This window comes from Neophocaena asiaeorientalis, unplaced genomic scaffold (genome assembly GCF_003031525.2).
Source record: "Neophocaena asiaeorientalis asiaeorientalis breed wild unplaced genomic scaffold, Neophocaena_asiaeorientalis_V1.1 scaffold120, whole genome shotgun sequence".
NCBI lineage: Eukaryota > Metazoa > Chordata > Mammalia > Artiodactyla > Phocoenidae > Neophocaena > Neophocaena asiaeorientalis.
Genome location: NW_020185322.1, coordinates 590,498 through 605,957, shown reverse-complemented (window position 1 = coordinate 605,957; position 15,460 = coordinate 590,498). Strand labels below are relative to the sequence as shown.

Sequence of the window (15,460 nt, the reverse complement as noted above, 5' to 3'; positions counted from 1 at the left end):
TTGCCACAGGAAAGGCAGGAAAGATTAAGAATAGGAATCTGGGCTCAACTTCAGCAGTGTTGCTAAAATTTTTGAGAATGCAATGATACTTTTAAAAACCAAGGACAAGGGAAAGACCAGACCCTCCACACAGGCACACTTTCTGCATTTCCACGGATGTTACTGAGCCTCCGGCTCTCGTCTGGGTTTTGGCCAGTCATCGTTTTGGCCAGGGTTTGGGGCAGAGGCAGCCATGTGGTGTGAAAGGTGGGTAGCTTTGCAGACAATCTGCAGGAAGTGGCTCTGGTCGTTTCCAAACCCACTAAATCTCACAAAACCCATTTGGATTATTTGGCAAGAGTTGCTGGTTTGATAGGAAAGTTTGGATGGCCTTGGAATGGCTGCTCTTTTCTCATGGTAGTAACTTTGTAAATAGTACCCTATTGATACGTTTTCAAGTATGCCTCAATTGCAGAAACAGTAGATACTCCTGAAATTTATCCACTGGGATTCTTAGATGTATGAAGTCACTGTGAACACTGATTTAGTAATTCCTGAGCTCTTGCTCCTGGGGGAAAAGAGGCTTAGGTGCCTGTGAGCCTCTGGTCACATTTCCATGAACCCATCAATACGTAACCTTGGTTTCTGTGTGCTTCTGTTTAAAGAGACCTCATTTCATATGTAGTGTTGGTTCATTAACATTGAGCTCACAGCCAACAGCCCTACAACTCATGCTTGGACAAGCTTATCTAACACGTGTCTTTCCTTCATAAGGCACATCCCAGCCTTCTTGAGCTCAGAAACACTAGACAGCATTTCAGCACTATGCTTGGGGGCCTTCTTCAACAGCAAAATCAGCAACAAAGATGTGAAAACCGTGGCAGTAAAGCGACTGCAACAAAAGGATACTGGTTTACAGTCAGAGCTGAAACAAGAAGGCAGAGCTTTTCTCTGTTCAACCTTAGCTGGGAATGTGCAAGTTGGGACTTAAATTTTCTCCCTTCTGTTCATGTCCCCAAATGGCCACAGAAGTGCCGCAAGTATTTTTTTTTTTTTTACATCTTTATTGGAGTATAATTGCTTTACAATGGTGTGTCAGTTTCTGCTTTATAACAAAGGGAATCAATTATACATATACATATATTCCCATAGGGTGGGAGGGAGGGAGACACAAGAGTGCCACAAGTATTGATTTTGGGGTCCCAAAGCCATTTTAGCAAGTAGGCAAATTCACAAATAAGAAATCCACAAATGATGAGGACTGACCGTACTTGTATTTTAATTTTCTTTACTAACTATGTAAAGCACAAAAATGAGGTATTTTTCCCCAAATAGTGTTCAAAATTCAGACCAAAACCAGAGGCTAACTCAGTGGAGATGCAGGACGTGCTCCTGTGTCAAGGGTATTTCATTTGTCCTTGATTTTAAGAAACATCGTTGCACTCTCAGAATATTTAGAACACTGCTGAACTCGAACCCAAATTCCTTTTTTTTAATCTCTGTTGCTTTACATTTAGCAACAAAGGAGTGAGCCAGGAGGTTAAAAGAGAATCATTTTCTGGTTCTTGGACATATAAAAGGTAGAATCTTTTTGAGAGATTTTAGGACTATTTAACCCAAATATGATTCCATCATTTCCTCTAAATTCTGGGCAAATCCTCGTATTTTTCCAACAGTTGCTTTGGGCTGTATTTTACATTGCCCCTAAGGTAGCTGTTTTTTGTTTTTTACTGTAAATTTATTGAATTCAGTATCATTCCTGCCGCTCCCCCCCTTGGGTATGATTGAAATATACTGCTGTTTAAAAGGTGACATTTTCATTTTTTTAAATTGCCTATAGCTTATTCTTTAGTTCCAATGAACCTTCACTTCCAGTGGCTTATTCCCTGGAATTAAAATCTAAAGCGATCTGCAAAAAACGAAACACCTGCAAAGATTACAAAGATTTTAATTGGTTAATTAATTGCAGTTAATTGTCATCATTTCCGTGCTTTTAAGTACACCCCTAAACAGACTTCAGAATTCTTCCAATCAGCTGGGCCAGGGCTGAGGAGGAGAACAGAGGGCTAGATTGCCTCCTCTGTGCCAGGTCAATTTGTTCAAGGTAATGTGGTTTCTTAAAGTGACATCTCTGTGATAAACATCTCGAAATGTTTCTTAAATATCCACCTTCCCACGAACTCCAGGTCATTTGCTAGTATTCACTGGAGGAGCCTGGTATAAATTTAGGCTGTTTTATTTTTCTCCAAACACATGGTGTAATACTCACCTGCTCCTAGAAAGGAAATCTAGAGTTCTTTCCTGCTAGAGCAGATACATCCCAGGACTTGAGGGCTTATGACAGAAACTTCTCTCTCATTCATGTGATATCCAGTTGGGAGCCTGGCTGGGGCCCAGGGTTTCTCGTAGGCAAAGATTCTGCCGTTGCTGGAGTTGCTGTTTTATATGCAGAAGTGGCGGAAGGCTCCAAGGGTCCCACTGGCAGGGCTCAGGACAGCCTGTGTGGAAGCCACCAGGTCCACGGGCTGTGGGGGTCAAGTCCTGCAGTGCTCTTGTCTCCTGGTGACTCAAGTCACTGTGAGGAAAGGTGCCTCCATAGCACCCACCTGGAAATGACAAACAGCTATCTTCCCTCCATTGCCCAGATACCTTGTGAGATAACAGAGTTCAATAGTATATGTAAAGCTGATTCACTTCGTTATACAGCAGAAACTAACACACCATTGTAAAGCAATTATACCCCGATAAAGATGTAAAAAAAAAAAAGTGAAATGCTGTCAAAAAGTAAACTCTCATATTTATTCAAAGGTATAAATTCCATAGATGAATCATCTAAGGTTTGACACTTGATTCATTTTTCTTGGTGAGCCAAAAATAGACCAGTATTGTTCTCTGACTTGCTTCCTGGCTGTTTTGAAGAGTGTGTGTGAGTGTGTGTGTGTGAGTGTGTGTGTGTGTGAGTGTGTGTGTGTGTGTGTGTGTGTAGATGTGTGTGGGATGAGGGACACAACTGCCCCTCCAATTAGTGATATTAATGAACTCTTATTGCCCAGGTATGCCCAGAGCTGTGCTATATTCATCCTCCTTTTTAACCTTTTAAATACAATTTTAAGAAGCAGCTGCATTAGGGCAAGGTTTAAGAATAGAACATTATTTATGTAAAGCCCTTTGCTGTTATCAGTAAATGCTATCAATGTAGTTGATTACAGCCAGCAGTCACCCACCGCTGCTGGAACAGCAACATGAGTTAATTATACCAATTATAGCATTATCTTAGTTCTGTACGAAACACTGAGTGAAAATGGCTAGGGACAAATGAAAGATGTGGGTCCTCAGACCCTGTAACCTGCCCTTGGAGTTTTGAGTTGAGACCTTTGTCCACACAGCCAGACTTCCCAAAAGATGTCACATTTTCGAGAGTCTCTTATTTTCTTTACCTAAGGTTATAACTCAAAAAGAAGGGATATTTCCCCAGAAATGAGTCATCAAGAGTGGAAAATCAAGTGAGGTACATGTTCTGGGTGATTGACAATTGACAGAATGACAGCTGGGAATACAATGGATTCTGTAAAACTTTGTGGGTAGGAGGCGGGGTAGGATGTGAAGTTTGTCAGGTGATAAGCATTGTTTGTATAATTCCTTTAAATATTTGATGGCATTCATTTTAATACATCTCCCGTGGAAGGTCTACTTTTAGTGTATATTTATAACATGAGTTAAATATCACTTATTTTTCTTCTAGTTCTAGTAAATTATCCCCTTGCAGTGGTGGTGTTGGTAGTAATATTGGTTCTAGAAGTGTGAAATAAGACTCGGTGAAAACCGTTAGACGTAATCAGAATTTAGAGGCACTGAGTATGCTGTCTCCTCTATACCATCATTTGTGATCAGTAGGGATCAGGGATAAACTAGGGCTGCTGACTTGTGTGCTGCTTAATTGGTGGCTTTTGACTATAGATTAGATTTCTTCATACTCGGGTCTTGACCCACCATCTGATCTTGAATTCAGTTTGGTGGATTGTAACTGGCTTTACAAAAAGAAAACAACAGAATAGAAAATGATAGTTACCATATGTAGGGAAGAATAAGAAAATACTGTTTTCTGCAACTTTTGTTTTATTTACATGAACATGCGTGTGTTTATAACATAGGCTGGTTTAGGAAGACCAGTCTGGTCTTTGGCTGTGACTATGGCTGGCCATTTCCATTTGACAGCTACCTCTGTTCAAGGTAAATGAAACCAGGAACGAAGGTCTTCGTTGTAACAAGGACTTAGGCCAGAATTCAGTTGTTCATTTCTCTTGCCAAGGGTTGAGACATACTTTCTTTTAGTCTCATCCAAACATGGTTTATGGTCTGTGCTGCTCTAAGAATAGCAATTTTTTAGCTGGAGTGCCTCCAGGATGAGAATGCTTTTATCAATTGAACAGATTAACCAAAAGTAGTGTTAACTAGAAACTCATGATTTCATCAGTAGTCGAACATCCTTATGAGATGCATTGTAATACCTAAGCATCCTTATTTAGCAGTAAGTTATACGAAAATCATTTCATCTTTATCGATTTAGGAAATTACAGCATCGTCATTCTGAAATAAAGAACCACAGTGCAGCAATGTAGATATGGATATAGAAGATGGGAAACGGCTATTTTTCGTGAATTTTCTTATTTATTTTTGAATGCAAGCAACTTTTGAACACCCACTATGCACTGTGTTTTGGGAACCCGAAGATGATGGCCTTGCCCCTTGGTGCAGAGGCAGAAACAGATGTGTAGATACACAACAGCCATTCAGGATGGTAAGTGCTAGAACAGAGAGAGGTGTGTATAAAATTATCTGGGATGTTAACAGAGGAAGGACTGACCATGTAGTTTGGGAAGACATTACCCATCACAAAATCTTGGAGTTAGAATTTGACAGGCAAATAAGACTTCTCCAGCTGCAGAAAGATAGAAGTTTTAGAGGGGTGGGTCGGGGACCGCCAGACCCCAGAACATAGCCGGGTATTCGTTTTCTTTACTCAGCACTTGATGTGTTTTGCGTATCAGTTGCTTCATTCTCTTAAAAATCGAATTCAGAAAAAAAATTGTTGTTATTCAGAGTACCGGTTAGGGGAGATCTGGTTAAGTAAGGTTTCACTGTAGCTTTCGTGTATAAGAAAGCAGGATTATAATAACATGTTTTGTTTTAATTCTATTAACAGAGGTTTTTGGGTGGTTTTTGTTAGTTTGGTTGTTTTGGTTAGGGTAGAATTGGATCTGTATAATTCTGATTATGAGCTCTCCCTTACAAATCCAATTTGGCATCTTTTTTTAAGAACTGAAATATAGTTGATTTACAATATTGTGTCAGTTTCAGGTATGACTCAGTTTATTACAAGATATTGAATATAGTTCCCTGTGCTATACAGTAAATCTTTTTTGCGTATCTATTTTACGTATAGTAGTTTGTATCTGTTCATTCCATACTCCTAATTTATCCCTCCCCTTCCCTCTTTGGTAACCATAACTTTGTTTACTATGTCTGTGAGTCTATTTCTGTTTTGTATATAGATTCATTCATATCATTTTTTAGATTCCACAAGTAAGTGATATCACGTAATATTTGTCTTTCTCTGCCTGACTTACTTTACTTAGTATGTTATTCTCTAGGCCCGTCCATGTTGCTGCAAATGGCACTATTTTATTCTTTTTTATGGCTGAGTAATATTCTGGTGTGTGTGTGTGTGTGTATACATATATATGATTGATTTTCAAAGATATATATATCACATCTTCTTAAACCAATCATATGTTGATGAGCACTTGGGTTGTTTCCATGTCTTGGCTATTCTAAATAATGCTGCTATGAACATTGAAGTGCATGTATGTTTTCAAATTGGGGTTTTCATCTTTTTGGAATATATGCCCAGGAGTGGGATTGCAGGATCATATAGTAACTCTACTTTTAGTTTTTTAAGGAGCCTTCATACTGTTTTCCATAGTGGCTGTACCAATTTACATTCCTACGAACAGTGTAGGAGGGTTCCCTTTTACTCACACCCTCTCCTGCATTTATTATGTGTAGACTTTTTGATGGTGGCCATTCTGACCGGTGTGAGGTGATACGTCGTTGTGGTTTTGATTTGCATTTCTCTAAAAATTAGTGATGTTGAGTGTCTTTTCATGTACCTGTTGGCCATCTGTATGTCTTCTTTGGAGAAATGGCTATTTAGGTCTTCTGCCCATTTTTTTGATTGGGTTGTTTGTTTTTTTGGGCTGTTGTTTGTTTGAGTTATATGAACTGTTTGTATATTTTGGAAATTAAGCCCTTGTCGGTTGCATAATTTGCAAATATTTTCTCCCATTCCGTAGGTTGTCTTTTTATTTTGTGGATGTTTCCCTTTGCTCTGCAGGACTAGGCATCTTGTATCCTCTGCCCAACAAGAATTTAAGGTGTGTATTGGGACTTTCCTGGTGGTCCAGCGGTTAAGATTCTGCACTCCCAGTGCAGGCGGCCCGGGTTCGATCCCTTGTCAGGTAACTAGATCCCGCATGCCGCAACAAAGATCCCACGTGTCGCAACTAAGACCCGACACAGCCAAATAAATAAATAAAATAGTTTCTAAAAAATAAATAAAGTGTTTATTAAAAAGGGGACGAGAGACGGGTCATGGGTAGCAGAGAAAATGGCAATGCCTTCAGAGGAAGACAGGAAGTGTTTGCTGGCATCTTACACAGCAGACGCGAGATGGGGAAGAGATGGCCAGATGCGGGAATTCCAGAACACCGAGGACAAAGGTCAATACCGTTTATTCAAAATTATGGTTTCCTGCGTCTAACCTCTCATGGATTCCCTGTTCTTCGAGTCTAATGGGCACAGGTAAGTGTTCTACGGAAGCAAGGCATTTCAGAAAGCACAGGGGTTCTTGCAGACCTGCCTTCCAAGTCCAGATCTGGAGCCTCTTTGGGCCTGCTTCCTTAGCTGTAAAATCAGCCATGAAAAGACTCTCTTCATGCCATTTCTTACGAGGATTCCTAAGGATTTATGTCTGCTTAGCAGGTAGTCTGAGGTATAGGAGATGCTCTGTAAACCGTTTTCCTCTTCCCGCATCTCTCACCCCATATATGATCCTGTGTTAGTCTTTGACTAGGAATTACAAGGTGACATGGTCACTGCAATGGTTCGGCACACGTTGTAGTTAGTTTAGCCTGTTCTCTCTAAAATTCAGATTAGGTCTGTACAGGAGAGGCAATTTCAGTGTAGCGCAAATAGTTAAGTCCCTTTAACTGTGGTTTTAATAACCCACCCAAAGTTCCACATCTGTGCAGTCTGCATGCTGCCACCTGTGATGCAAGCTGGCAGTGCTCCCCCAGTGTGAGCCTGGAGGTTCTTCGAGTCCCAGGGCTGTATGGATGCATTTACACGCTCTGTTGCTGTTGTTGATACTGACTTTGGGAGGTGCTGGTGGTAGGGAAGTGAGGCGTAGGACGAAGCAATTTGACTCAATCTGGCCGTCAGTAAAGCATAAGAAGGATGAGAGATACTCTGTATGTTTACTTCCCTTCTCTTCTGCCTGATTCCTGATCCCAGTTGGATGTCAACTTAGAATAATAAAACTCTGATCAAGGTAGCATAAATGCAGTCAGTTTTGTGTTAAACGCTGTCATACGCTTTTGTTCCGTGTTTCTCTGAAGTCTTTAGATCACCTCAGCAAAAGAGTTGGTGATCGTTTCCTTTGCCTCTCGTTTAAACAATTTGCGTGTCTCTATTTTCTTCAGTGGCACCGATGTCCTCCATCATTTTACAGCTATTAACTCCCAAGACAGTATAATCAAAACAGCCTTGCAGGCAGATGGGCTCTTCATTCCTTCTTATTTTTGTAATATTGTGAGTCTACATCTGATTTGACTAATCCGGGGTATTATTGGGTATTGAATATGGACATCTTGTATGATGCACTGGAGCTTACTTTGAATGACCCCGACTATATGTTAGGGTCCGGAGGTCCTCAGGTCACCCAATAAGAAGCTGAGCTGGAATCCACACTCCATACTCCAGAGTTAATTTCCCCCCCATCCCTCTCCATTCCTGTGGGAGTTTCTCATGCAGTGTTAAATCCCCACACACAAATATTTGATTTTTTTGGACATATGTGAGACAAGTACATTCTCTATACAACTACACACAGATGCACATTCCTTCAAAAAACCCTGTGTTGTAAACCTGAAGTGAGTTGGGTCTTGATGTCCAGTTGAGATGCTGATTGTGGGGTAGGCTGGTGAACTCCCTGGGGAGAAGTCCTTGGCTCACGGCTCACGGATTCTGTGAAATTCTTAGATGGAATTCCTCACCACAGCAGCCCCCCTTAAGTCGTGAAGCAAATTGAACACCCACAGGCAGACGGTGAGTGACAGCTTGTGTCCTGAAATTAGTTCAAAATATTACAGTCCAAAAAATCTACTTTTTACTAGCTGAGGCCCTTTGAGCAAATTACAGGGCTTCTGGGCAGAGGTTGCCACTCTGTAAAATTGGTGAGCGCCTGCCCGGCCTCGCTCAACTGTTGTGAGAATGAAAAGACGGAACAGAAGCGCAAGTGCCTCGCAGTGTAGAATCGAACATCTGGGCCCTCAAGCGAGCAAATACCGATGGTCTCCGGTGTACGAGGCAGAATAAAACGACAGGTAAGGTCAGGTAGGAGTGGAAGCGGCAGAGACACATGCTTTGGGGCCTGAGATGTAATTCACTGACAGAGGTGTCTAACTCGAGGGTTCTGCGGGGTGATGCTTAACTCACGGGTACCCCGCAGGTTTGAACTGAATGGCGATCCAAATCCAGGTCTGCATGTCCTTAAAAGAGATTTGAAAACCAGAAGGAAGGAGCCTGAGAGGCCTGAAGCCCAGAGGGTTCACGAGACACTGCTAAGATGGCTTCTGGAAGCGTGCCTGACCTTAGATGTGAACCTGTGGGCGAGGAGGTAAGGAGGAGGTACCACCTCTTTGCAGCGTCCCAGTTGGCGGCAAGGCCAAGAGAGGGACCCTGACTCTCTGGGGCTTGAGTTGTAGTGTGGGGAGGGCTCTTTGGGGCGGGTAGTCACCCAGCCCCGCCTCCCACCCCAGACCTTTCTCCCGGGTGAGTCACCCTGTCTGGGGGCGGGTGAGAACCTGATGGTGAGGCCCAGGGAAAGCCTCCACAGTGATATAAATGGAAAGTTTTTTTTAAAAAAAAAGACATGGAGGGTTTGTAAAGATGGACTACATTGTGGCTGAGAAAGTGTGGGGAGAGTGCTAAGGCCATTGTTGGAGGGTTTTTTCTGGTTTGTTTTTTCTTGGTAAAGGGAGATGTGGGCTTGGAAGGGACCAGCTCTCGCCACCCCGGGCCATGGTGGAAACGACCAGACAAACTAAAAAGAAGACTTTGCAGTGCAATTACGAGTCAGTGGAGGGAAAGTGAAAATATGAGGCATAGAAAGAACTGACTGCATTCTTAAATCTTACGGGGATAAAAATATCTAGCACGGAGGCTTGGAGCCCAAAGCTCAGAGTCTGCTAACTCAGAAACAGCAAGCGTCTTCTTCAGTGGCTGTAGAATTGAGTGATCCCCTTTCCTCCCTGCAGCAGCGTCCATGAAAATATCTATTTACCCAATACCTTGGGGGAGGGCATTAGACGAATTTGTGATTCAATCAGCTTGAAAATATTTCTGTTGAGTTTCGCCACTTTGTTTAGTTGAATTTAATTTTTAATTTTTTAGTAGCGTGTAGGCTCTAGGCGTAGCCAGCAGTTGGGACATTTTGAAGGAAAGGTTACTTTTGATAGGAAGCCAGTAGAAAAGGAATAAAAGAAAGTGGACTAGATGCCCAGAATTTCTTGTTATGAGAACAGTTGACCATATTTACATTTAAAAATTTTTTTGAATTGAAATTTAGTTGATTTACAATGTTGTGTCATATTTACATTTTTTGGAATTTGTTTTTGTTTTTAAGCTTGTCATACTTACACAGAGACCACTCAGGGCACCTCCAAAAAATAAAACAAAAGCACTGAGAGTCTGTCGAGAAGAATTAAGGGAAGCTGCTCTGACTGACTCAGGCATAAGATGGGAGCTGGCTGACACACCGTGGTCTTTTCTGAGTCTGCTCATTAATGAATCATTTTGGGTACACAGATGATTTCTCCTCATTACCCAGTGGGAAAAAGAATGCTATCTGATGGGTACTGCTCCCACAGTGGCTGGGATTGTCATTATTTTCTGGCTCTGTTCACTTGATCATTTGTGAGGCTAGCCAAACGGTCTTAGTAACTTGTTGCCTTTGTTTCCCCATCCGTGAAGCTATCAGCCCCTATTTCAGGGACATCAGTGGTTTTGGTTGTCTTTTTGAGGTATCATTCCAAATGCAAACGCAGACACCTATATTATTTGGTTTAGTTAAACTTGGAACACCCAAAGTAATGCATTTTGCAAATTGCAAATGAAAATGTCATAGGCGATGTCTGTTAAATTTTGAATTTGCATCAGCAGTACTTTGCATTTGTAGAGTCCTTTCATTTTCCCAATTAGTTTACCCTTTTTTTTATCCTGTAGCCTGTTGACAGCCTGCCCCTGCCCTGACTTTCCACCTCCTCTCTGGGAGAAAGACCAGGAAGTCCCATTCTCATTTTAAAACGTTGAAAATGAGGAGATGTACACTATTCAGAGCCTAGAACTTTTGAGCTATTTAGCAAAGAAGACAAATTCCAATCCCCATCTCTTGGTTCTTAATCAAGGACTTAAGCCGTTAAACCAGGCCTGGGGAAGCTACTGTCTGTAGGGCTTGGGTTCACTTTCATTTTATCCATGGGTCAAGGGCAAAGGGGTATCTGCTCATCTGATTTTGTATCTTCTTGCGAAAATCCAACAAGGCTTTAAGGAGTATTTCAGATTGTATTACAAAACAGCCTCCTCTCTCCCCCTCCCCCTTCTTCCTACTTTGGTTCATTCATTCCTTATTTTCGTCTTGCTTCCCCAACTGTTTGTTAAATACCTCTGCCAACCACCAGGAGAGGTGCTGAGGATTAAAAAAAGAGAGCATGATTGCATCATTATCCTTATAATCTGAAAGGGGGGGGGAAATAGAAACAGATTAGTGCAATGACATTCTGTCTTCTGGAATTAGAATATGGACATCCTCTAAAAGATAAATCCTTTAAGGTGCTAACTCATCACAGAGGCTTACAAATAATTGAAGTGGCTTAGTCCAATTTCTTTGCTGCCTTACATTACCAGTCACTGTATATCCAATTTTAGACATGGGCTCAATTGGGATCCTACGTAATTAATTAGTTGATTTGGTCAGTTAGAAAGGGATGGGGGCAGGAGCAAAGGTATAATCGTAATCGCAGGGTTTCTGGCAGAGGCAGCAAGATACCCATTTTTTGCAGTGGAAAGTGACATAGGAGTTGGTGTCTGGTGGTTGGTCCAAAGGCTTGTGAGCTTCTCTGAGCCTAAGCCCTGAGAAGACTCCGGTGTTGCATAGAAAGGTGATCTGCTTACAGGACCACACAGAGCCATCAACCATTTTTCATTCAGCTAGTGTTTATCTTTAAAAAAGGGGGCTCCTTGGACTTCCCTGGTGGCGCAGTGGTTAAGAATCCTCCTGCCAATGCAGGGGACACGGGTTCGAGCCCTGGTCTGGGAAGATCTGACATGCCATGGAGCAACTAAGCCCGTGCGCCACAACTACTGAGCCTGCGCTCCAGAGCCTGCGAGCCACAACTACTGAGCCTGTGAGCCACAACTACTGAGCCTGCGAGCCACAACTACTGAAGCCTGCACACCTAGAGCCCATGCTCCACAACAAGAGAAGCCACTGCAATGAGAAGCCCGCACACCACAACGAAGAGTAGCCCCTGCTCGCCGCAATTTGAGAAAGCCCACACGCAGCAACCAAGACCCAATGCAGGCAAAAATAAATAAAATAAATTTGTAAAGAAAAAAGGGGGGGGGCTCCTCAATGTCACATAGTTGCTATTAACTGGGAAAACACAGCTGTAGAGGTAGATGTGGGAATACTGACTCCTGGGTTACTAGCATAGATTTTTTTTATCGGTCCCTCCATAGCTCTTTACAGCAGCTGACGTGGCTTTCTAAACAGTAGTTTTCAAATTTGCCTCCCAGAGTCCTAAGATACACCAGGAGCCTGGGGTCGAGAGAGGGCCTAGCAAGGAGCCCAGTGGGTGGGCACCAGTCCTGCATCCCTGCTTCCGCAGAATACGTTCATCTTTTTGTGATTTCTGCCACCACCAGCACTTTGCCTCTGTGCCATCGTCACTTGTGGTTATGTTCTCATCAGAGGATGGTATGAAATACTGGTTATGTCCCTTATAATGTTAATGCAGAAGCAGAAGTCAGTAATTGCTGGGTGCAGCATCCCCCTGCCAGCATGGCCATAACCTATAAGCAGTGGAAGGAGATGAGCAGTGATCTCCTTGTGGGGATGAAAACACCCTAGAAATTGAGACGGTCCGAGTTCTTGCTTTGTTTTATTTCGTATAAGCCCCTCATGGGTTGCATGTATCCCGTTTGGAGAGGGATGGTGATCTATTTACACAAAATGAAGAGCCTGAAAGTTCCAACGTCATGGTTCTCTCTTTTAAAAGACAGAAAGAAGAAAAGTATACACGATATACTGAAATAATGAAGGGGTTTGAAATTCTTTTATTGTTTTCATCTTCTGTTAATTCTAAGATTAGCCTGTGTGGCAGAAGCTGCCTAGCTGTTGATCAAGCCCATTTCCTTTCCCTCCTGGGCGCAGGGCTCGATTGAATTCCTAGTTCATTCTGCAGTTGGATTCAGCCCCATGACTACGTTCTGCCCAATGGAACGTGAGCAGAAGTGATATGTGCTCTTCCAGGCCTGGCCCATCAGAACCTCCATGCAAACCTCTTTGTGCTGTTTCTCCTGTCGCTAGATGGAAGGAGATGCACACCCTTCCTCTTGGAGAAGGTGGAACGACCAGAAGGAAGGATCTGGGGTCCGGGAGTCACTCCTAGGAGGACAGCAGTGATCGTAAACTTGTGTGCACAAGAAATGAATGTCTACTGCCTTGGAGCCATTGTACAATTTAGGGCTTTGTTTGTCCCAGTAGAGCTAGACATCATAATTTCATTAGGTAATTTCATTCCTCCGATTTAGAGAATGGGATCTGCAAGAAGCACTTGAAAGTTCCAAGAACAACAGAAATTCTGAACTAAGGGGCTAGAACCTCCCCTTAGTGGATGATGATGTATGTGTAGGAACAGCACGATGATCAGCTACTGAGAAGGTTGAATAAGGCCTACCTCCCCCCATCACCCACCTTCAAGCAAGAAGTCACTGATGTTAGTGTGGTGGCCGCTTTAGGCTTTCCATTAAGAGAATCGGAGACACAACACAGCAAAGAGAGGCGGGACAGTGTGATGATTCAGAGAACCAGCTCTCGAGTCAGACTGCATGTGTTTGTACCCTGACTCTGCAGCTTACTGTGTGACCTTGAGCAAATCACTTACCTTCTCTGTGCCTCAGTTTCTTCTCTTTAATATGTAGTAACAATATTTATCTCACAGATTGTTGTGAGCATTAAATGAGATACTATATAAGTGCTTAACACAGTATCTGTCACATAATTTTTCAAAGATATATTATCTATTGTCATGTTTCCCCACTTAGAACCCAAGTTACATCTCTGCAAACAGGTACAGTAGGTGGGTGCAGATGAGATGACATTGGTTTATAAATAACAGTGTTATGCCTCCTCCACCAGAATACTTTGGACAATCTATTGACAATTTTCTGTAGTTGGGCTGTACCCTGCCATTCATTTCATTCATGTTTTTTTTTTAAGACTGTACTTTATTTTATTTTATTTATCTGCATGAGCTGCTTGTAAATTTTGGAGATTAATCCTTTGTCAGTTGCTTCATTTGCAAATATTTTCTCCCATTCTGAGGGTTGTCTTTTGATCTTGCTTATGGTTTCCTTTGCTGTGCAAAAGGTTTTAAGTTTCAGTAGGTCCCATTTGTTTATTTTTGTTTTTATTTCCATTTCTCTAGGAGGTGGGTCATAAAGGATCTTTCTGTGATTTACATCGTAGAGTGTTCTCCCTGTGTTTTCCTCTAAGAGTTTGATAGTGTCTGGCCTTACATTTAGGTCTTTAATCCATTTTGAGCTTATTTTTGTGTATGGTGTTAGGGAGTGTTCTACTTTCATTCTTTTACATGTAGCTGTCCAGTTTTCCCAGCACCACTTATTGAAGAGGCTGTCTTTTCTCCACTGTATATCATTCATGTTTATTGAGCACCTATTATGGACTAGGACCTATACTCGCTGTGGATGAAAAATAAAGAGCCCGCAGGTTAGTGGAGACAGACAACAAAGCAGTACTTCTGATGCAGTGTGACAGCTTTTGGTTTTTACATGAAAGTTGTTAGCATTCTGGGTGATGACTGGGAAGACCAGGGACACAGGCTTTTTTTAGGACTCAGGTCCTACAAGTTGTGGACTGGAGGCTGGACTCATGTGTGGCCACCATGCTCGGACGAATCCACCTACAGCTGCCTGGAACACTGTCCAACCTCAGCCAGTGAAAACACAATACTTTGGGAGTCGGGACCCAGGCAGAGGGAGATTTTGTGACGAATGATGCTAAATTCCACTAAAGCATACTGACAGTCACACAACACACCACTAGTACAACAGAGAAACCCGGGAAGAACAGAGCCCTCTCAGGGATGTGTCCCGCACAAGGGTACACCAAGGCAGCCATCAGCACACCCGGCACACAAAACGTTACACAAATCCCTGTTGTGTTTGATTGACGTTTGATCCATCACAGTTGGAATTTCCATCAATTTGTTGAGGCCAGAAGATGGATTTCTGTTTGGTAGACCATGCTTTTGTATGTATTGCTTGTCTGATTCATCCTGAAATCGAAATCCATCTCCCACATAAACCTGTTGGCTAGAACTCCCGATCATGAAAGCCTGTTCTCTTTTTTATTCTCTGCCTCTTGGTATTCATTTCAGTTTTATAAAATCTAATGGCCCTGTGATTCCAGGAACAGTTGGTTTCTGGCTAAAAGCAAAATAGAAAACTACCCGTTTTAGTTACATAAGGTGACGTGGAGAGTACTTGCTTCTGAGGAAACTGGATCTATTTCTAGCAGGGCAGCCGGAGCGCCCTGGAGCAGAAGCACCACCTGCAGGGCTGAGGGAGAAACACACACAGCGAGAAGCATCCAAACCTTGCTTTGCAGGAAAGACAGGAAAAGTAAAAGGGAGGTCGTCCCACGGGATAAATAGCAAAGAACTCATCAGGATCGCTTGTGGATAAATATGCATGAGAATGCGTCCTTGCAAGAGTTCTGACAAATTCCCTTCATTCCTACCTTTTGGAGTTCTCAGAACTCCAAAAGTTTATATTTTTATTTACTTTATTTTTTTCATTTTTAGAGTGTGGAGACCCTAAATTGTCCCCCAGAGCACTT

At 42.4% G+C, this 15,460-nt stretch overlaps 1 protein-coding gene across 1 annotated transcript in view; it reads left to right on the top strand.

Annotated features, from left to right (window-relative positions):
* Positions 1 to 15,460, top strand: part of CAMK1D (calcium/calmodulin dependent protein kinase ID) — a 406,078-nt gene that overhangs the window by 284,131 nt on the left and 106,487 nt on the right. The gene's annotated exons all lie outside the window — the stretch shown is intronic.